Raw genomic sequence first — 23052 nt, 5'->3', positions numbered from 1 at the left:
ATATGAGAATTTCTTTAAAGGCACGCAAGATCTTAAATAATTTACTTCTCATCTATCCTTTCTGCGGAAGTCACTGGAAGAAACCAAGCAGGAGGAAGATGTGGGTTATTGGAAGTAGGAAATCAAATTTAGGGGGCAAAAGCAAAAGACAATGATGAAGATGGTGAAGAATAAAGGGTGGTAGTTGTACCCCCAGAGCAAACCAGTCCACACTGCAGCTTGTATCATAACCAATCAACCCAAAATGCAGTGGCTTAAAACAACCATCTTCAAGCTCATATTTTACTGGGCAGTTCTTCTAACTGATCTTGGCTAGGCTCACTTATGCATCTGTGGTTAGTTGGCAGTTCAGCTGGAATTGATCAGTTCCAGATGGCCATGCTCACATGTCTGACAGCTGACTGGGTGGTGGCTAGGGCCATCAGGGTGAGTGGGCTATGTTCCTCTCATTATCCAGCAGAGGAGCCTTGCTCTTCACATGGCAGCAGGGCTCTAAGAGCCCAAAGCACAAGGACTTTTCAAATCTCTGCAATGTCACGTTTGCTCACATTTCATTGGCCAAAGCAAATTACATGATCAAGTTCAGACTCAATGTGGAAAGTGTACTCAAAGTTACAGAGCAAGGGAACTTGGATATAATAAAAGGAATCTTTGCTAGTCATTTTTGTTAGCAATCTACCATTGAGCTTATTTCCAGGAGAAAATTCTTCAAGAAGACAAAATTGGCAAGATGTACTCGATGTGTCTGAACATGTTGAGGGAAGATTTAAATTGTCAAAAGAGTTTGGTGTTGAATTTATGATAATCATAATGATACCTAAGCAAAGGGAAAAAATAGGCAACTATTAAGTCTGAGGATAACAGAAAGTTGTTCAGCAAATAAAAATAGCCACAGTTTGCAGAAGATTTAGTGGTAATTAGTGTTTACCTAGTCATATGCCAGTTAACACTGAATATTAAACAAACCAAAATTACAGTTTAGCCATATTAGGAGAAAAAAAGGGGTGCAAAAAGTGGGTACAAATAGTGGAGTAGGAAAGATAAAAAAGTGGAGCCCTACTCTTCTGCTCCTCTTCCTGAAGGAAACTCAAGACATCCTATTTAAAACTAGAAAGTCCTGGGTGCCTGGATGGCTCAGTTGGTTAAGTGCCTGACTCTTGGTTTAGGCTCAGGTCATGATCTCACAGTTCGTGAGTTTGAGACTCATGTCAGGCTCTGCCCTCATTGTGGATTCTTTCTCTCCCTCTCTCTGCCCCTCCCCTGCTCATGCTCACTCTCTCTAAATAAATTAATTTTTTTTTAAAAAACTAGAAAGTCTAGAAATAATAATGCAAGAATGTTACCCAGAGAAATAGGAGCTATTACCAAAACAGTCAGATAAAAGAAGTGAAGTTAATGCCCTTGTGAAGAAGGAAATGATAAGGGAGGGGAAATGGACTTACTGTGTTTCACAATCGGCCTTATAGAAATATTTGTATTCAAAAGTAAGTGCATGTTAACTTCAATACAAGTAAAAAAAGAAAAGAGACAGAAAATAAAGTGATCGATGTCTCTGATACAGACTGATATGTAAAGTCTCTAATATCAAGTGACAAAAGGCAAGATGTGGAATAGCTTGTACGCTAAGCTATTATTTGTGTTTTTAAAAATGGAGAGAGTGGCAAATATAAACATGTATTTTTTATGTGCATAGAATAATTCATCAGCAAACTTTGTGGAGTCGACCTTCAAAACAAATCCCTATTCCAATCATCTCTCTCCCTGCATTGCTCTCATCCCTCAGAAAGCTACCACCTCATGCCTGTAGTAGGTCAGCAGTCTCTCATTGCTTGACTGGCCTCCCTGCTTCCAACCTTCAATCTCGTCTCCACACAGCAGCCCAAGAAATCCAGTTAAAAGAAAAATGTAATCGCATCAACCCTCTGTTCAAAACCCTTTAAGTAAGGGCACCTGGGTGGTTCAGTTGGTTAAGCATTTGGCTCTTTTTGATTTTTGGCTCAGGTCATGATCTGATCATTTCTGAGGTCGAGCCCTGAGCTCAGCACAGAGCCTGCTTGGGATTCTCTCTCTGCCCCTCCCTCCTCAAAATAAATAAGTAAACGTTAAACAAAATGAAAAAGCCCTTATTTTTTCAATTGGTCAAATAAAACCAGACTCCCCACCAGAGCTCCACAGCCAGATGTGATCTGGTTCTGACTTCATGCTTTTCTTGTTCTAGTTCATTTTTACCTCAGGGTCTTTGCAACTCACAGCCGCTCTGCCTAGAGTGCTTTTCCCAGATACTGTAAGGCTGGCCTATCACTCAGATCTGTGCTCAGATGTCATCTCCCCAGAGAGCCATTTCCTAGTTCTTGTCTCTGTACCCTCCTTCCCTAACACCACCTACCTATCACTGTCTATCACTTCACCCTCATTTATTTTTCTTCCTAGCACTTAGCACCACTTGACATTTAATTATATATTTAAGATTTAGTTGTTTATTAGCTATCTCCCCCAAGAGAATGTAATTAGTGTTCCACGAGGCACTACAATCTAAAGTCCCATGATGGAAGCCATATGTGTCTGTTCTGTTTATTGCATATATCCCCAAGCACCTGAAGCAGGTTCTAGTGCACAGCAGCTATTAATACATTTCTTTTGATGGGGCGCCTGGGTGGCACAGTCGGTTAAGCGCCCGACTTCAGCCAGGTCAGGATCTCGCAGTCCGTGAGTTCAAGCCCCGCATCAGGCTCTGGGCTGATGGCTCAGAGCCTGGAGCCTGTTTCTGATTCTGTGTCTCCCTCTCTCTCTGCCCCTCCCCCGTTCATGCTCTGTCTCTCTCTGTCTCAAAAATAAATAAAAGTCGAAAAAAAAATTAAAAAAAAAAATACATTTCTTTTGAAAGAAATAATACACAAGGAGAAATACACACAATGGGAAAAAAAACCACAACTATTTATAGTGGCTGCTTTGCAGAAGGAAATTGGGAACTTAGGGGTCAAGCATGAGAGAGAGAACTTTTCACTTCTCTATGTCCCACAACCTTCAAACTCCTCCAGCAGCCAGAGTCCAGGCAGCAGTCTCCACAGTACCACAAGCCAAGGAACACTAGGGTGAAGAAGGGAAATGTGAGAACATTTATTTAGATTTACTTCTTTCCTAAAAGAAAGAAGGCATTGCTCACATTGAATTCATAGATTTTGAGTACATCTACATAATTTATAAATTATATTCTGAGTTGCATGTTCAACATTTTTTTGCTGACAAGAATATAAAACCAATAGAGTTTGGTCTGTAAATTTGGTCACAAACTGACACGTTTGTTTTGTCTCCTACTGTTTTAAAATTGTTTGAATCAACAATAAAGTCCAGAAAGTTCACCTAAGATTCCAGGTGTCTGGTTTTTTTTTGGAGACACCAGAGTTGCTGTCAACACCAGTCCTGTGATTCGCTAGAGCCACGTGAGCATAGCCCCATTTAGAAGGTGTGTAACCCTGCACACCGTGGTTTTCCCCAATGGCTTTCTGTGGGTTCTCACTTTCAGCTCATCTCACTTCCTGCAGGCATTTCAGTTTACCGCCCTTTTCTGCTATTCCTCAACTTCAGGCAAATAATTTAAGCCTGAGAGCAGTAAAAGTGCTGAAATGTGCTTATAATCAATTTAACACAAAAAACGATTGAGTTCCGAACTATCCTTATGTCTTATCTCTTTTTTTTTCCTTAGAGAGAGAGAGAGAGAGAGAGAGAGAGAGAGAGAGAGAGAGAATGATAGGGCACAAGTAAGCAAGGGGCAAAGAGAGAGAGAATAACAGGAGGAACAGAGGGAGAGAGAGACAGAGAGAGGGAGTAAGAGAGAGAGAGAGGGCTTACCCAAAGTGAAGATCGTGTTTTACCCGAGGCGGGGCTCATTTTCATCTGAAGCGGGGCTTGCTACAATAGGTGAACTATAATAACTGGAAGGATGGATGAATAAATGAATGAATAAAGTCCATAATATCCACTTGATAATAATCGTAAGTACTATTTACTACATTATCTGTGGGCTGGCCACTGAGGTAAGTCTTTAATGTCATATTCTCATTGAATCCTCATAATAATGACATATGGGCAGTGGTTTTTTTCTTTGGATATTGCAAATGAGAAAACGGGGCTTAGAAAATGAAGTAAGTGGTCCATAGCTACACAATTACTAAATGGCAAACCCAGGATTCAAACCGGGGACTTCCCAAAGCTAATAGTCTTTACTAAGCAAAACAAACAAAAATAAACAACCAGACAAAAAACCCTCCGGATGAGATGTCAAATTTTCTTCAATATTCACATCCAATGACTTAGTTGTCATGAAAAATAAACCATAAAATCAGCGTATTCTGCAAGAACAGAACAGAAATTAAGGATGTCTTTAGCCAAATTAATGAAAGGGGGAAAAACAAAGGGCATTCAGAATAAAACCCAGGACAGGTTTAAGTGCATACCCAATAGAAATTACAACATTCACATTTTAAAAACTTGATCAGAAGTGAGAGATGACCTTGAAAAATAGTAGACAGTTGGAAATTCCTTGTTATGAAAAATGGGAACTTGCTCCTTGGACACAACTTCTATTTATTACAGATAAAAAGTAGTGACTGAACCAATTAAAAAAAAAATAAAATCAAAACTCCAGTTTCATTCATCCAACAGGAGTACTTTCTATGTGACAAAGACACTGTTGAACAAAAGAGATGGAAATAGTTTGAAGGCTTAGGCTCCACTCCCAAGAAATTCACCATCACTGGAAGAGCTGAGGATTCTACACATGACAGAAAGAGACCACTAGAGGTCAAGTGAGGTCCATCTGGAGGGTCTTGCCAGGCAAGCAGAGAATTTTGAACTACTGGCTATCAAATGGGGACTATGGAACAGCAAAGGGTTAAAAGGTCACTCTCAGCCCAGGGTGCATACAATACCACACATCAATGAGACAGAGTGCTGTAACCAGAGTCCTTCTTGATAAAATAAAAGACTTGAATGAATTAATCAGAATTGTTCTGAATATGATAAGAGGCTCAGAGGGCAGAGGGTGAGGCAACTGCTGAATAAGAAGAGATACATATATTTCTCCAGCAGAAGATGGGTTCAAGGCAGCTTATTGAATGAAAAGGAAAATATGTTCATTAGATGGAAAGTTGAAGGGTCTTGGGTGTGCAGATCCGTAAGTAAAAAATCTAAGAAGAACCCCTAACCTGGCTAGCAGGCCATTTATGGGGTGATGTGAGGGAGGTTTTTAGTTTACTTTTGAATTTCTTTCCATTTTTTCCCTAATTGAACAAATAATATATGAATATATTTTCCTTCCAAAAATTACAAAAGTTATAGGTCAAAATAAAGGACCCTTTGGCCACATCTCAACTGTACCTTACATAAATCTCAACACCTCCACCTCCTTAAATGATTTTTTTTTTCTGAAACAAGAAGTACAAGCACATGCAGTATTTGAGCCTGAGTCCAAAAAAGGGGAGGATGGGAAGCTTTCAGTAATAATAACATGAACTCCCTTTTAGTAAGCAGGTGCTGTGCTAGACTGTCTACATATAAATTATTAGCTCATTCAGCACATGTTTTTTGTGAACAACTCCTAAGTGCCAAGAACTAGGAATACAACAGTGACCTCAAAGCGTTTGGAACCACCACTAGGCTTGTCCTACTTTTCTCCATGTACCAACAAGAAAAGCAAGACTCAAGAGAGATTAAGCAACTCCACCAAGCTTTCTGGGAGAGAGGTGGCAGTGAACACCGGCTTCAAAAACTGGTGCTCCTTCCTCCACTATTACCCCATTGTTTTCAAACCATTTTAAAAGCAGAAGTCTTTTTAAATGTTTTTAATGAAAATGAAATGAGGAGTGCCTGGGTGGCTCCGTCAGTCGAGGGTCCAGTTCTTGATATCAGCTCAGGTCATGATCCCAAGGTCGTGGGATTGAGCTCCTCATCAGTTTCCACACTAAGCGTGGAGCCTGCTTGGGATTCTCTCTCCCTCTCTCTCTCTCTCTCTCTCTGCCCCTCCTCTGCTCATGAACTCTTTCTCAAAATAAATATATAAACATTAAAAAAAGCAAAGAAAATGATCACATCACATCAGTACACAAGAAAAGATAAAAGTAGAAGCACAGAAACACTTTGGTTCTCTGCCTGCTTGTAAAAATAAGTGTGTTCTCACCAAAAGGACTGGATGGAATTGCTTAAGGATTAATAACTCAAAAGGCCAAGTCTCCTGTTGTGAAAAAGCTTTAGGGACAACTACCAAACATTACTGTTGCTAGAGATCAGAAGGGCTAGTGAATTACAAACCTAAAAAAATGCCTGGGAGTGACAGATTCCTGTCTCTCTCCCATTCCATGTGACCCTCGACTGCTAACCCTCAATTCACTGGGACTCTGAGATCTGGCATTGTCAAAAGCTCCCCTTGATTATTTATCCAAAGGATACAAAACTGCTGACTCAAAGGGGCACATGCACCCCAATGTTTATAGTGGCACTATCAACAATAGCCAAATTATGGAAAGAGCCCAAATGTCCATCGACTGATGAGTGGATAAAGAAGATGTGGTATATATGTATAATGGAATATTACTCATCATTCAAAAAGAATGAAATATTACTATTTGCAACAACATGGATGGAACTAGAGTGTATTATGCTAAGTGAAGTCAGTCAGAGAAATACAGATATCATATGATTTCACTTATATGTGGAATTTCAGAAACACAACAGATGAACATAGGAGAAGGGAAGGAAAAACAAGATAAAAACAGAGAGGGAGGCAAACCATAAGAGACTCTTAAATACAGAGAACAAACTGAGGGTTACTTGAAGGGAGGTGGGGGGGATGGGCTAAATGGATGGTGGGCACTAAGGAGGGCACTTGTTAGAATGAGTACTTGGTGTTACATGTAAGTGATGAATCACTGGATTCTATTTCTAAAACCAGTATTACAATGTATGCTAAGTAACTTAAAAAAAATCCCCTTGGTGACTGATAATCAGCTGGGTTTAAGGAACAATTCCAGCACAACTCCACTCTGTGCAGTGACCCCTCTTTATCACCCAAACTTCCACCTGCTGTCCCACTCCAGAAATATTTGACTAGATTTGTGCAACAGGGCCGCTGTGTGGAATGCCTAGCATTTGTGGATTGCTCCTTCTGCTTTGATTTTCCATTTATACCTACCCTTCATTTACGAGCAATGTAATCTTTTCTAATATGATGTAGGTCTGGTTATTCCTTCCCCAGTCTAATATTTGCTTCCTAGTTACTGCTTTAATCTCTCATTCTTGTTGGTGGGTTGAAACTCTCTTCCACACAATACCAAGCCTATTTGATTCAGCACCTAGGCTTGTCTTTCTGATAGCTATGTCCTGGCAAAATCCCATATCCCCCTTCCTCTGCTCTACTAATTCCCCCCAGGTCAATCTTGGCTTCATGGATTGGACCCAGGACACCATTGCTTATTGCAACAATCATTTTTACAATTTCCCCCACAAGCAGTCATTCAATGTCTGCTTATTTCTAGTCATGGAAAGTTCTCTTGTTCATGAAAGTGACTGTCCATTATTGGAGAGTAATAATGACTTAAAAAAAAAACATTCTTCCAAATCTTTAGCTAAAAGTAGCTATTATATACTTTCTGCCCATGTGTTCTTCCTTTCAGAATAATGTTTCTTAGTGTGGTCCCTAGACAATCTGTATCATCTGGTAATTTGTTGGGACTGCTCCACTGCAGACCTGCTAGAGAGAAACTCTGGGGATGGGGCTCAGCAATCTATATATTTAATTTTTTAAAAAATTTATATATGTAATCTCTACACTTCATGTGGAGCTCAAACTTATGACCCCACGATCAATAGTTGCATGCTTTTCTGATTCAGCCAGCCAGGTGTCCCTCAGCAATCTCTATTTTAACAAGATTTCAGGTAATTCTGATGTACTCAAGTTTGAGAACCACTGCATTAGAAAGCAAGACTCTTGAACCAACTTTCCTGAAAACATTTAGCTTGAATTGGAGTTTTTGGTTGCACCGATTCTACAATGTGTTGGTCCAGTTCCCAAAAGACACTTAATTCTTTCCAATATAGCGTATTTCTTGGTTTAAGGGCATATCATTTTTGAGGTGATGGAAACAAATCTTTTAGTTTTTTATTATTTCTAACTTTTCCAAGGAATAAAATATTCTTTAGGCTAAGTTTGATAGCCATTGGTCAGTTATAGAAAACAGTCAATATATTTCTAGCATAAAGACAGAATATTAGTTCTCAATATTTAGTGTGTCCTGTAAATATTTAACTGACAGATGGTTTTGAAAACATACGATAGATGTAGTCAACATCAAGCCTGGTTAATCAAAAAGACTTTATGAGGGACATGAGACTTATGTTGAATGACAGAAGAAATGCAATTTTACAAGCAGAAATAAGAATAGGGACAATGTTGCAGGCAGATGTTCAGCTAATAAAAGTGGTCTTATACATTGGGCTAGAACATTGGTTTGGGAATCCAAATACCTGAAATTCTATTCCAGCTCTGCTACTTACAAACTGTGTGAATAGCTTTGCATCTGTGATATGGGGTATCATATTACAGATGGTACCTCCATCTGTAATGGAGACTTCCATGTGGTGGGCAGCATTCTAAGATGTCCTCAAGATTTCTGCCCTGTAGAGTGCATGCCCCTCCCCCAAGAGTATTGGGTGGCACCAGTGAATATGATGAAATATCACTCCTGTGAGTAGGTTATTAATAGGTTGCCTTGGAGTTAATCAAAGAGAAATAATCCTGGGTGAGCCTGACCTAAACAGATAAGCTTTTAGAAGAAGGTAAAGCCTCAGAGAGACTCTCCTACTGCCATGGAAGAAATCAAAAAGTCCATGAGAAGAGAAGACAGGTGGAAAGAATCTGAGGGTGGTCACTTGGAGCTGAAACTAGTCCCCTGCCGGGAGCTAGCAAGAAAACCAGGACTTTGGTCATCTTGTTGCAAGAAATTGAACTCTGCCAACAATCAATGAACTTGGAAAAGGACCAGAGCCCCAGAGGAGATCACAGCCCCAAATGACACCTTGGTTTCATCCTGTGAGATCCTGAGCAGAGTACCCACGTAACCTGTACCTGGACTTCTGACCCACAGAAACTGTGAGAAGATAAATTAGTGTTGTTTTAAGCCACTAAGTTTGTGATGATTTGTTCTAGAATTATCAGTAATAGAAAACTAATATACTACCTCAGAGGGTTGTAATGAAAAGATGCTTCTAAAGTATTTACCATAGTGCCTAACATATAGTAAATGCTTAATTAACTTAAATACATGAGAAATGATTTTAGATGACCAAATTTGAGAAAGCAAGACCATGAGGGCCAAGGGTTCTGTTGGGAAAGGGTTCTGTTGCTTGGTAGGGGAACATGGTTAGTGACACAAGTGAGGCCAGATGAGATAAGGCCTCAAGTCCTCTGCTCTTTGGGGGCTATCTGGAAATATTGGAGAGATATACAAAGGCTATCTGGAAATATTGGAGAGATATACAGTGACAAGGGAATTGAGGTACCCATAGAACGAGACTCTGGTGAGATAGAAACTGAGGATCTTTGCAAGGGCCACACTCATCGGGCCATCCGGGAAGATAAATTTTATACATGAGTCATTGTTCCCACTGTGCACCTGTCAGTGAAGGGACTCTTGACCAGTTGAGCATTGAGACAGAGTTTCTCTCTCAAACTCAACCAGGGTGCTGTCCCCTGAGGGATGCTTTCTCCCTGCCTCACCAACAAAAGCCTGACTCGTAACTTGGGCATGTCCTCTGCCCTATACTCACCTTGCCAATCAAATGGACCCCCACCACCTGCCCTCTAACCACAATCTTATTAAGCACCTCCTCCTAAACTGACCCCATTCAAACCTCACCAGTAATCTCAGTGGGTTTTGACCCCTATAGAATTAGCCTCAAACATGTTCCACCACTGCTCTGGTGGGTTCTTGTTACTTTGAGCAAACAGGGCCCTTTTTTGAAGAGAACATATTTTTAGGAGTTGACTGAAAATCATTAAATTAATGACAAGCTTTAAAGGGGTTTGAATTAGGAGAATCGAAAGTGGGAGAACATGAACTAAAATTGTTAAACTTACTTATTGAAAACAAATGGCATGCAAAGTACTGGACCTGATATTATGGTGATTCTGAGAATGAGAGGTAGGGGTCCTCTTTGCCCTATTAGGGAAATAAAACATAAGAAATTAACAACACAAATCATACATAATAATATGGCAAAACAAGAGATGTTACAAGAGAGGACATGACTGATTACCAGATGGATGGTAAGGATACTAACTTCCAGACAAGTTCTAGAAAAATCATGTCACTGTGTGCTTTAGGAGGAGAAAAATGTTGATCTGTATTTTAAAGTATAGGCAGTGTTAAGGGCTGAATTATGTCCCCCATCTCCCAAATTCATATGTTAAAGTGCTAACCCCCAGTACTTCAGAATATGAAGATAGGGTCTTTTAAAAAGTAATTTTCAAATGAGGTCATTAAGGTGGGCCATAATCCAATATAACCATTGTCCCTATTAAAAAAAGGAAATTAGGACACAGACACACAGAGGGGGGACCATGTGAGGACACAGAGAGAAGGAGGACATCTACAAGCCAAGGAGAGGCCTCAGAGGAAACCAATCTTGATCTTGAACTCCAACCTCTGGAATGATGAGAAAATAAATTTCTGTTGTTCAAGCCGCCCAGTCATGGTACTTTGTTATAGCAGTCTTAGAAAATTAACACAGGCAGTATTTGGTATGACTTGCCCTTTGAATGCAGGGGAATTAACTGATTCTATAAAAGAAAAAGGAGATAAAGGGGCCATAGAAGAGGCTAGATAAAAAAACAAGATCAATTTAGGGAAATGGTGGAGATAAAATTAAGTGAATAAGAAAAGGTGGACAGTGATTGCCAAGATGAACCTTTGCTGGGGAAAGAGTAGCAAGATGACTCACTCCAGCAGAGATACCTCTGTTTCGAGTCCATGGAGGAGAACACTTCATGAGCTCAAGGACAAGAGGCATGAAGAAGTGGGAGGAAAGGGGTTCCAGGAAAATCCATGGAGGTGAAGCCCAAAGGAGATGAGAAGCACCGTGGAGGGTGCCTAAGCTATTGCGGAGAGAAGAATACAGGAAGGAGAAGTAATGTGAGTCCTGGGATTAAAGGATATAAACAATTAAGAATCTAAGGAAGTAAAAGGATTTCAAGTAAGCCTAGAGAAGTTAAAAATAAACCATATAGATATGGGCTAAGCGTTATATAAACCAGAAACAGGTCATTGAGATTGTGTTAGATCACTCAAATTTAGAGTTATGGTTTATAGAGATTAGAAAGGAAAGAAATAAGGAATAGTTTTAAAACAGCAAACAAAGTAATACAGGAAGAAAAACTGGGTCTGGGCATCTATTTTTTTATATCCTTGACTGGATCCTCTGGGCCAAAAATTTCCCCATTTTACACCACATTGGAAACCAACCTAAATAATAAAATAACTGGGAATGGAAGGAAGAAGCTACATTACTTTTGGGCTATGTTGAATAGATTAGATATGATTTACTCAACATATAGCTTATGGACAAGGGAGCCACCACACAGCCCCTTGGAGGAACCACAAAGCCTGTGGCTTCTACTGAGAAGGTAGGTGTTCCATACCACATGAACTATCCTACCCCTGCCTAACCGCTCAACACCCAGTCCTCCCACCTCAACATCAGCCCCCAGACAAACAATTTTTAGATGTGTCTAAGGCCTCTGAGATGGTTTGGCATAGACCTTCTGTGCAAATAGGAATATCATCAGGTCAAGCTGACACGATCTCTGCAAAATTTGACATGAAACTGACATATTGTGAATAAGTTGAAGCTTTGCATTATTAGAAAAGGTGAGCAAGCAGTTATGAACAAGCAGAAGCCATAGTAAGCTGAAATCAAAGGCATTCACAGAAGAGTTGAGAAATTGGTGAGTAGAAACAGAAAGGGAGCAGAGCAGATGGAGGGCTGCTGAGTCACAGCAATTATGGAATCCCTGAAGTCGCCAAGATGAGTCAGGTCAGTGACTCTTCCCTGGAAGCCTCTGGTGCCTGAATGACTGCCAATGTCCATGAGGCCTAAACCCATAGCTTTCCCCTGAATTCCCAGGAGGTTCTTCAAGCCCTTATTTCTCACAATACCCCTGCTTCTATCACCCAAATGAACCACTGTTTTTTGTCATGTCAGGATATTGACAACCATCTCAAAAAATACTGGCTAACATTTATTTTTTTAAGTTTATTTATTGGGGGGGAGGGGGAAGAGGGAGAGAGAGAGAATTCCAAGCAGGCCCTGCACTGTCAGCACAGAGCCCAACATGGGGTTCAAACTCATGAACTGTGAGATCATGACTTGAGTTGGAGTCAAGAGTCAGAGGCTGAACTGACTGAGCCATGTAAGTGCCCTTTGGCTAACATTTATTTAACATGTATCATGTAACAAGCATTGGCTGTTAACTTTATATGTTCTAGCTTATTTAATTTTCTCAACAATCTATGAAGCACTATTATTATTCTCACCAATTTATATATGGAGAAACTTAATTTAGAGAGGTTACCTCACTTGCCCAAGATCACACTGTGTTTTTGAGGCAAAGCTCGTTCTGAATCCAGACCTGTACAATTTCAGAACCCAAACATAACTATACTTAATTCCTGTCAAGTAACTCTTTCCTTTTTCCTTTAGGGTCATTTTGGGAGTAGAGAGTGGGAGTCAACTACTCCAAGTCATAAAATTTTAAATGTAGTGATCAAAACTAATAGAGAAAGGACTCATCATGAATATTATGTGCTATAAAATAAAATAGTCATGCATCTTGCTGAAATGTCATAAAAGAAGTTCTGAAAAGTTCCCCCAAAGCAAGAAATGGTTAAGAGAAATCTATTACTAAGTTCAGATGCATAATATACGCTAGATATATTGTTTTAATAAATGTTTAAGGAAAGTGTGTATTTTTTTCCTAGTTCAATTATGACCTTGATTTCCTTAAACTAGTTTTCCTCACAAAGCTTTATGCTTCTGAACAATGGATTCTCTACAAAGAGGTTTTTAGAAACCAAACTTGGATGTACAAGAGATACTACTTTGCATTAACAAAAGGGAAATGAAACTATAGAGTTTAAATTTTTTGTATGCAAGAAAAAGAGGCTGTGAAATATAAGACTAACTCTTTTCATAATACTGGAATAATAGCTAAGATTTATTTCTCAAAAATTGGGAACTCTAGCAGAAGTAAAAGGAGAATATATCTATTTGAAAATGAATAATAATGTTGAATATGTGTTAGCCCCATGAGGACATAGATATTTTTGTTTCCTTCACTGCTGGCTTTTCAGAAGCTACAATAGCTTCTGGCATATAGTAAGTGTTCAATAAAAGCTTGTTAAATAAAATGAATAAATGATTCAAATTCAAGACACAGATTACTCTCTGAATTCTGTCTTTAAATGACACATGCATTGAGCAAGTCATTTAGTATCTTTGATTGCTATGTTTATTTATTTACTTATGAGATATCTATCTATCTATCTATCTATCTATCTATCTATCTATCTATTTAAAAGACAGGGTGCCTGGGTGGCTCAGTCCATCAAACATCTCTTAATTTTGTCTTGGGTCATGATCTCACAGTCATGAGTTTGAGCCCCACATCTGGCTCTGTGCAGCACAGATTCTCACTCTCTCCTCTCTCTCTGCACCCCCCAAAATAAATAAATAAAATTTAAATGATATTGTAAGAAGATAGGATTTGTTCTACCAAATTTCAAAATTAACAGCATGCTAGTGGTTTAAGAATAGGCAATAAATCAATGGAATAGACTAGAAAATGTCGAGACAGACTTGAGTGTGTGTGTGTATCTCAATTTAGTCCATGTATACTGTGTGTATATACTTCATATTCCATAAAGGGGGAATACAAATTCAGTACATAAAGTAAATTGAATTGGTTTGGGACACCTGATTACTGTTTAGGACAACAAATTACATTCATTTTCTCTCATACACATACTAAATTCCAGCTAGATTAAGGACCAGGATATTTTTTTAATAAAAAATATTTTTTAATAAAAAAGAAAATTATAAAACTTCTAAAAACAAAATTCACAGAAATGTTTTTTATAACCGTAAGGTGGGAAAATCATTTTTTAGAGTAATACTAAACCCATAACTATAAAGAAAACAGGGTAAATTGTGAACAATTTACATACTTTTTTAATGTTTTATTTATTTTTGAGACAGTGATGGAGAGAGAGAGAGAGAGAGAGAGAGAGAGAGAGAGAGAGAGAGAAGTGGGGGAGGGGCAGAGAGAGAGTGAGACACAGAATCTGAAGCAGGCTTCAAGCTCTGAGCTCTTAGGCTGGAACTCACGGACCGTGAGATCATGACCTGAGCCAAAATCAGATGCTTAACTGACTGAGCCACCTGGAAGCCCCCATATTTTATAATTTATATTTAAAACTACTATAAACAAAGTTGGGAGGTGAATGGCAATCTAGAAAATCATATTTATAAAATAGAAAATAAAGAATCCTTAGCCACGATGCACAGAGGGAGTGCTACAAATCCACAGGGAGTATAAATAATATATAACATGGTAGGAGAACAAGAAAAGGGAATAAGCAGGAAATTCAGAGAAGAAATTACACAAATGGCTAATATACATTGGAAAATCTAATGGTAAACATGTAAGTGGCCAATAAACATGAAAATTCACGAAACATTAGTATAAGTTGGTATAACCTTTGGAGGCCATCTTGGCAATGCCACAGTGGAACTGACATAAGCAAACATGAAGGTGTAGAGGAAGAGAGTGCTGGCTTTGGAGTTAGACAGAACTGGGTCTGATACTTGCCTCTGCTGTTTACCGACTGTATGACCTTGAGCAAATTGCTTAACTGATCTGAGTCAGAGTCTGCATTGCAAAGAAGAGGGTAACAGTGCCTCCTCGGTTTGAGGGAGTAGTGAGAAAATGCATGTACAGAGCATCGCACATGGAGGGGGCCCAGGGAATATCAGTTTCTCCTCCTCTTTCTCTCCTTGTTGTCCTTTTCCTCCAGATTGCCTGCCAGCTTTGATTGGACTGAGGAATGATTCAAGGCAGGAAAGTCCAGCTTTTCTTTCACAAAGTCACAGTGTGGTTAAAGCATTTTTATGTATTTCAAGGAAAGCTCTCAAGAAAAGCAGGAAAAAGTGTTAGAGTGAGTGAAGAAAACAGAGCAGAAAAAAACAAATTACAAGAAAAGATTTGGCAGCATCAAGGTGATGAAAAGAAAAAAAAAGTCAAACAAGAATGAGAGTAATACCAAATCCTAAACCAAAAAGAAAACAGATTAAAATGCAAATAATGAGGGGTGCCTGGGTGACTCAGTTGGTTAAACGTCTGACTCTTGATTTTGGCTCAGGTCATGATCTCAGCCCTGTTGGGCTCTGTGCTTAAGATTCTCTCTCTCTCTCTCTCTCTCTCTCTCTCTCTCTCTCTCTCTCTGTTCCTCCCCTGCTCCTGAGTGTGCCCTCTCTCTCTCTCTCTCTCTCTCTCTCTCTCTCAAATAAATAAATAAATAAATAATAAAACACAAATAATTATGCACATACAGGAACATGAGAAAATAAAAAGCACTGTGGAATTAGGAGAAAGAGACACATGATGATGATGCTGCACACTGAAGCTAATGATGTTACTTTGAAATATTTCTGAAATTATGAAGGCGATATCACATTACTAAAGCCTTTAGAGAAGGAAAAGATAGAAAAACACTCCCCAAATATAAGAATTATCATTTTTGTTTATTCCCTGCTAGTACTTCTTCATAGGCATATTTTTTTATTGTTAAGATATATTTCACGTCCCATAAAATCTACTCCTGTAAAGTGTGCAATTCAGTCATTTTAGTATATTCACAAAGATGTGAACCATCACCACTGCAAACATCGCCACCCTTTAAGTCTGAAATATTTTCATCACCCATCCTCCTGAAAAGCCCATTAGATATTTTCATCACCCACCCTCCTGAAAAGCCCATTAGCGGTTACTCTCTATCTTAATGCCTCCAGCCTTGGGATCTGCTTTCTACCTCTTCATGTTTGTCATCTGTCCTAGGCATGTTTTGAGCCAGTTGAATGGGAGGAACCTTGCTTGTTTCACTTAATAATCTATCAGAAACAAGTTTTCCATAAATGGATAAATAGTTTTTAAATTTTTATATAGAAAAGCCATTTCTAAAATGTTTGCAGAGGGTAAAAATTAAAAGAGAGAAAAGAAACAGAGAAAGAAAAACAAAGGATCATTTTAGGATACCAATCAAAGGGTGAAGATGTAAAGATGTAAATAATTTATTAGCAAGCAGGAGCGGTAGCTTAAGAAGTGAAAACTAACTTGACCAAATGACTGAAGGGAGGGACGTTTTCTTGGGTTTGATGGTCTTAACACTGTGCTGTCTTTCAAGTCAAAGCAGTACGTGTGCACCTTTACAAAAAATCAATGGTGTTGACGAGCTCATTGTAAAAGATCAGATGACTTTGCTCCCACATCCCAGCTCTACCCACCCCTTTGCTTTCCACCCAAGCTCTAGACCTACATTTGAGAAGCAACCCAGTTTAACTTTTTAACAGATTTCTTAATTTTTCTGAGTGCTTACTTCCCTATCTCTCAGTAATACAGTCAAATTGTCACTTCTTCATTTACCAGACAGACTCTATCTGTGGATTTCCTTCCCATTCGGACAGATGAGTGCTTAGTGCACTTACACTCTCCCCCCTCTCAGTATGAATGTCTCATTATTTTTAATTCCTCTAGTGTAATTGTATGTAATGCACTTACTTTACTTCCTCTTTGTACCTTTCTTAACATATTTACGTTTGTTTCCTGTTCCACTAACTATAATCTACATCTCTCAACTCTCTATTTTGTATGGATCCTCTCCCCTTCCAAAATTCTCTCACTGGTGTTTTCTATAACATGTCAATAAAGAAATTTAAATGACCAGCACAATGGAATAAAAAGTTTAACAATGACACTGTTTTGTGAAATAGTCCATGCACACAGGCTAATGATAGATTAACAGAGGAACACACCTGTAGATACAGAGAATATAGATCTACTGCTCAGCTTCATCAGATCTTAATATTGTAATATAGTTTCTTCCTCCTTTTAAAAAAGAAAGCATTACCAATCCATCGAGGGCCCCTACACTAATGACAGACCCTGTTTTCTCTTCTACCTCAGTGTTTATCATTATATCAAAATCTCTCTCACCAACTCAATGTTTATCATTCTAACACTTTGACATCCATATATATATATAATGTACACATACAGATTATATATTAACAATGACATTTGTAAAAGTAACATGGAAGCTATTGGGAATTGGGGAGCACTAATAATTCTAAATTCTCAGATTTTTGATAAAATCTTACTGATAAGCAAGCGAAATTTCCAGGAGCATGACTCACAAGGCTCAAAGTTTACCATAAAAGGCTAGAAATTAATAGATTGCTGGCTTAAGAGGGATTATGGGATACACCAAAGGAGAGAATCAGGAATGTGATTTTTAATTTCACACCAATGCAGGTTTAAGATTGGGCCATCCATGTGACAAATGAAGAACTGAAATTGAGAGGACATTCTCTAGCAGAGTCTCCTCACGGCACACACAGGGTGGGTGGCAAGGGAGTATCGGGGAACATGACGAAAGGCTGATTTTGATGGTGCTTAACAGTGCAAGTCACACTTCAGAGAAATTAAATTTAAGGAAGGGACAGGCATCTGTCCCCATGGGGTACTGACCCCATTTTCAGCTTATGCAAAAGAAATCATCCTATATAGATAGAATGTGTAACAGACGAAGCATACCATCTAGCATTTAAAATGAATGAGCATATACCAGGGGAGCAGAAGCAACAGTCACAAAAGAAAGTACAAAGTTAAAAGAATGGGAGTCAAAGGAAAAACTCAGTAGCATAAAGGACATTCATTTTTCTTTACTACTAAATAGACTTACATTTTTTATAAGGGATTTTTATAAAGCCACCCATAATTCCCATATTACTATAGAGAAATCTTCTCTTTCTTCAGATTGCTTATCAATTTTATTCACCCCCCTCTACACACACATACACACACACACACAGTATGTATACAATATTTACTTGGTTTTAATCATAGTATAATATATATTTCAGTATGCTATTAAAATTTCATGTTTACATTAACACAATTTTAGTTATTAGACTTACTCTTCTTTTTTAACATTTATTTATTTATTTATTTATTTATTTATTTATTTATTTATTTTTAAGTAGGCTGTAGGCTCAATATGAGGCTTGAACTCATGACACTGAGAGTCGCATGGTCCACTGACTGAGCCATCCATGTGCCCCAACTTACTCTTTTTTTTTTTTTCAAATTTTTTAATGTTTATTTATTTTTGAGAGAGAGAGAGAGAGAGAGCATGAATAGGGGAAAGGCAGAGAGACACACACACAGAGTCTGAAGCAGGCTCCAGGCTCTGAGTTGTCAGCGGAACTCGAACCCACAAACTGTGAGATCGTGACCTGAGCCAAAGTCAGATGCTTAATTGAGCCACCCAGGCGCCCCAGCCACTTACTCTAATGTCAGCATCTAGTACCTATTATTTCCAGTTGCCTTTTAGAAAAATACTCCTATAAGCACAGCAGGTATTGTCAGCATAAACAGGGGAGGAGATACTATGAAAAATTAGGAAATGAACTTTTTAAAAAGACAACAGGTAAATGTAGGACAGTTAGAAGTTAGCGTCAGAATCCAGTTGATTCAGCAGAATTGGGTCCCTGCTTCTTGGATGTTACATGTGTATGTTTTAGCATGTATGCAGTTCTGCTCAGGGGGATTTTTAATTTTTTAATTTGAAGACATTTGTACATGCAGAACACAACACAGATGTTATAAAAATACAATGTATCCAGAATGAATCAATGTTCATCATATTTTTTTAATAAAGGGATATTCCTGAAAAGTTGAAGTCTTCTTTGGACCCTCTGCATTCACATGGGCAGCCTCTTAATGACTCCAAGGCACAATAAGGCAACTTAGTCCCAAAGCAGTTCACATAAATGGTGATAAAGGAATAAGGGGTGGGTATGCTCTTTCTCACATGATTGCACTAATACCCTATGTTTGTGTAATGCATTAGAGTTTGCAAAGTGCTTTTGTGGCCTACAGAGTAGGGGGGTGTGAGGTAAGCTTCAAGCAAGGTTGTCCCACTCCCCAAGAGTGGGTATGGAATGATGATGTAGCAGCCGCTAGGGAGGGTGCTTCCTGACCTGCACAGAAAGTAGAGTCTTTGGTCCAGTTAAGGAATATTTATGAGGTTACACTACTTTAAAGCTCTCTTCCTAGTAAAACGTGAACAGGATAAATCCCTTCACCCTAGATCAGTGTGACTCAAGAGCTCAAGGAGGAATAGCTTTCGTTAGGGTGATAGTGAGAGCTGCAGCAAATAGACTATTAACAGAAAACACTCTTAAGAGCTATCAAGAGAGCAGTACAGGACATAGGGCTTCTCCTTACAACAAAGACAGCAGCACTTTCCAAAGTGCACACCTATGTGGAAGTTGCAGAATTGTGTGGAGTTGTGAAAGCAGGAACAGGGGCTGTATGTCAAGACCACAATACTGAGCCTCTCCAGGTGTTTCTTGTTTCTTGTTTGTTTGTTTGTTTTGTTTTGTGATACACACACACACACACATACACACACGAATCTGAAGCAGGCTCCAGGCTGTCAGCACAGAGCCTGACTCGGGCCTTGAACCCACAGACCATGGAATCATGACCTGAGCCGACGTTGGATGCTCAACCGACTGAGCCAGCCAGGTGCCCCTCCAGGTGTTTCCTTTAAGGCATCCTGAGACATATTGATGAGTTATAGGCTGTATGATGCTGAAAACAAAGATGCAAGTTTTAGAAAGAAAAAAAAAGAAAGTTTTTGGGGGATTAATGTCAGTAGGGGTATATATACATATACATGCATATTGACTCCAATTTCAACTTATTTAGAAGAAATCACCATTAACATCTACAAGGGAGAAGCATAAATATGTTTCACATATGCTAGAGAAATAGAAGCAAGAGTCATACAAGAAAGCACAATATTTCTAATATATACGTACAAACACACATACACATACACAAACATGCACATACACATACTGCACACACAAACACACATATACATTTGTAAAATACAAATTTATGGATAAATTGAAAAGATCATTAAGAACAAATTATAAGGATTAGGACAGACCAGAAATGTCAATGAACTCTGTAATTTATTTCATTTTCGGGGCACCCGGGTGGCTCAGTTGTTTAAGCGCCTGACTCTTGATTTCGGCTCAGGTCATGACCTCACGGTTCTTGAGCTGGAGCTCCTAATGGGGCTTGGGATTCTCGGTCTCTCTCTCTCTCTCTCTGCCCCTCTCCACTCACTCTCGATCTCTCTCTCTCAAAAATAGATAAACATTTAAAAAAATATTTATTTCGTTTTCACAAAAATAACTGCTAGCTAGAACCAACATGGAGATCCTAAGGGGTATCAGTATTACCCCTTGTATGAGGTCTCTGCTCCTCCCTCTTCCTCTCCCCACCAGCACAGCTGATTACCCTCCTCTATGACCCCAGAACACTTTCACCTTGAGTCTTTTCTAGCATCAGTCGCAATCATGATGTGTCGTACCATGTGCTTCATTGCTCCTTCCCTACCAGGCTTTGAAGTCCTTAGGATAAGGACGGAGTTCCACTCATCTTCCTATCTCCGGCAGCTAATGCAGTATTTGGCCGCTCTAACGTACTCAGGGTGTCCTCATGGAAACCGAGACACTGTCTGTCTCAGAGATCAGTTGTCCTGCTGAAGCAACTTCTTCCTACCTTCCAGTCCAGTTCTCCCAGCTTTGATCTTGCCTTTTTGCAGAGAATCCACATCTGTTCTGTTATGTTCACAGGGGCTTTCTTTTACTTTCTTGCATAGAGGAACAAAGGCCATGTCTTTCTCACAAAGGCTGACACTAATTTTTCTTATGTGCTGTTTAAGAAAAAATAAGACTATTAGAGACCTAAGGTTAAGTGCTGAAGTGGCAAAGCAGGGAAACTGACCTAGATCTACACAGAGGCAGAGGTCTAGGAGCCCTTCATGGATGAGATTTAGGAAAGGAGAAAGGGGGTAAATCCTTCAAAGCCTAAACACTTAAACAGTTTCTGTCCCATATTAATAAAGTAAAATGTCTGAGCGATGTTTGCCTGGTGAGATCTGCATTTGTTGTTGTGTAACTCCAGGGCTAATCACGATGGTCTTCTTTGAAATCATGGTATGCATTTGGGCTATTTTGGGATTATGGTATGCAGGTGCCTCATGACCTGCCTGAGGGGGATTATGTCATCCAGCTGGGTGTCAGTAGATGCCCTGGTTTCCACAGGCATGGTGGGCTGGTCAGAGTTCAGCAGTGCACACAATTACCCTAGAGTTTGATGGTAGAGTTTCCACCTCTACTTCTGTGAAGAAAATCACACCCCAGCCCTTGTCACATAAACTGTATGTGACTTCACTCTTTAAAAGTCCTTCTATGAGGTACGGGAAAGGAGTCAATATTCATTCAATGTCTGCTGTGTGGCAGGGACTATACTGCACTTAGAAACTTTACAAATGATATCCACCACTTTATGGAGGATGCCACATAGCTACTGGATGGTAAATCCAAGGATCAAAGCCAGGTCTAAACTGGCCTTAAAACTTTGGTTGATAGCCCCTGAGACCCTTTGATGACTTCAAAAGGCCACAGTGGCTCTCACAGTACCAATGAATGCCTGGCAGTTGGCTATGATATTAGGGGGGCAGCTATATCCTCCTGTGAACTTTTTCTAGGTTTTCTAGATTTTGTGTGACTTTGCCAAGTGTAAGACTAGAAATCTGGAATGTCAACAGAACTGACCCCCAGCATAAAAAGCTCTCTAGTCAGAAGGAAAGAAAAAGGAAAACCTAAGTGAAAACAATGAGAGGTTGAGGATTAACCAGGTCTCATGTTTTATTGGTTCTGATAGTGGAAAAGCAACATGTAAAAACATATGATATAGGGGAGCCTGGGTGGCTCAGTCGGTTAAGCGTCCAACTTGGGCTCAGGTCATGATATCATGGTCTTGAGTTTGAGCCCTGCATCGGGCTCTCCAATGTCAGCGCAGAGCCTGCTTTGGATCCTCAGCACCCCACCCTTTGCCCCTCCCCTACTCTCTCTCTTATAAAAACAAAAACAAAAAACAAAAAACCATGATATAGAAAATATTCATGATAGAATTTACTGAAATTCAAATGAAGTAAGTCATCTGAACGTGCTTTGAAAGCATAAAGGATGGCCACAATTGTAAGAAGTCATTTGTGCAAGAAGAAACCTTCAAGAGAAACTTGAAACATTGGCATGTTTGCCTCTCCTTCAAAACTAGAGCAGTTTTAACAGTTGCTCCTTGGTGAAGAAACAACTCATGTTTCTTCCCTCAGTTTGGCAGGTAGAGAACAAAATTAGCCTTCAGGAGAAGCTCTCTGGGACTGTAGAAGGCTCCATAACTCTACTGTGGACTGTGGCCAGGAAGGTTGGTTAGCACATTTTAAACTATTTTAAGACAAATACATAGCAAGTGTGATAAAGCTGTATAATCTAAATTAAACATTAATGGCATGCCTAGGGACTGTGTACAGTGAAATATTTTTACTTAAATCAATTTTTATTTTATCCCTTGTAAATATTCAATCTTCTTCCGTTTCATTTCTTAACACCTGTCAAACCCTCCCCCACCCTCCCCCACCACTTCTCATTCTTTTCCTCTCCAACTGTAACATCTCCCGCTGTATTTAAGAGATTTTTTTTTTTACTGTTCCTTCCCTGATTCTTCAAGAAGTCTGATCAAATACTTTTCCTGTGCGTCTGAGGGCACATTGTGCCTTCTCCCTTCTTTTTTTTTTTTAACGT

The 23052-nt window shown here is 39.3% G+C and overlaps 1 long non-coding RNA gene across 2 annotated transcripts; it reads right to left on the bottom strand.

The window, feature by feature from the left end:
- Positions 1 to 2857: 2857 nt before the first annotated feature.
- Positions 2858 to 22295, bottom strand: LOC123379120. 2 transcript variants are annotated; one of them, XR_006583124.1, is made up of 4 exons: positions 20966 to 22295; positions 10130 to 10211; positions 3850 to 3932; positions 2858 to 3087 (listed from the first exon to the last, which is right to left on the bottom strand). It is a non-coding gene; the product is annotated as an uncharacterized LOC123379120 (long non-coding RNA). The 2 variants fall into 2 exon arrangements; XR_006583123.1 differs by having other exon boundaries at positions 2858 to 3932.
- Between the last annotated feature and the right edge of the window lie 757 nt (positions 22296 to 23052).

Source organism: Felis catus, chromosome C1, assembly GCF_018350175.1.
Source record: "Felis catus isolate Fca126 chromosome C1, F.catus_Fca126_mat1.0, whole genome shotgun sequence".
Taxonomy (NCBI): Eukaryota; Metazoa; Chordata; class Mammalia; order Carnivora; family Felidae; genus Felis; species Felis catus.
The sequence above is the reverse complement of the archived record's forward strand: the minus strand, read 5'-3'. Positions and strand labels throughout refer to the sequence as shown.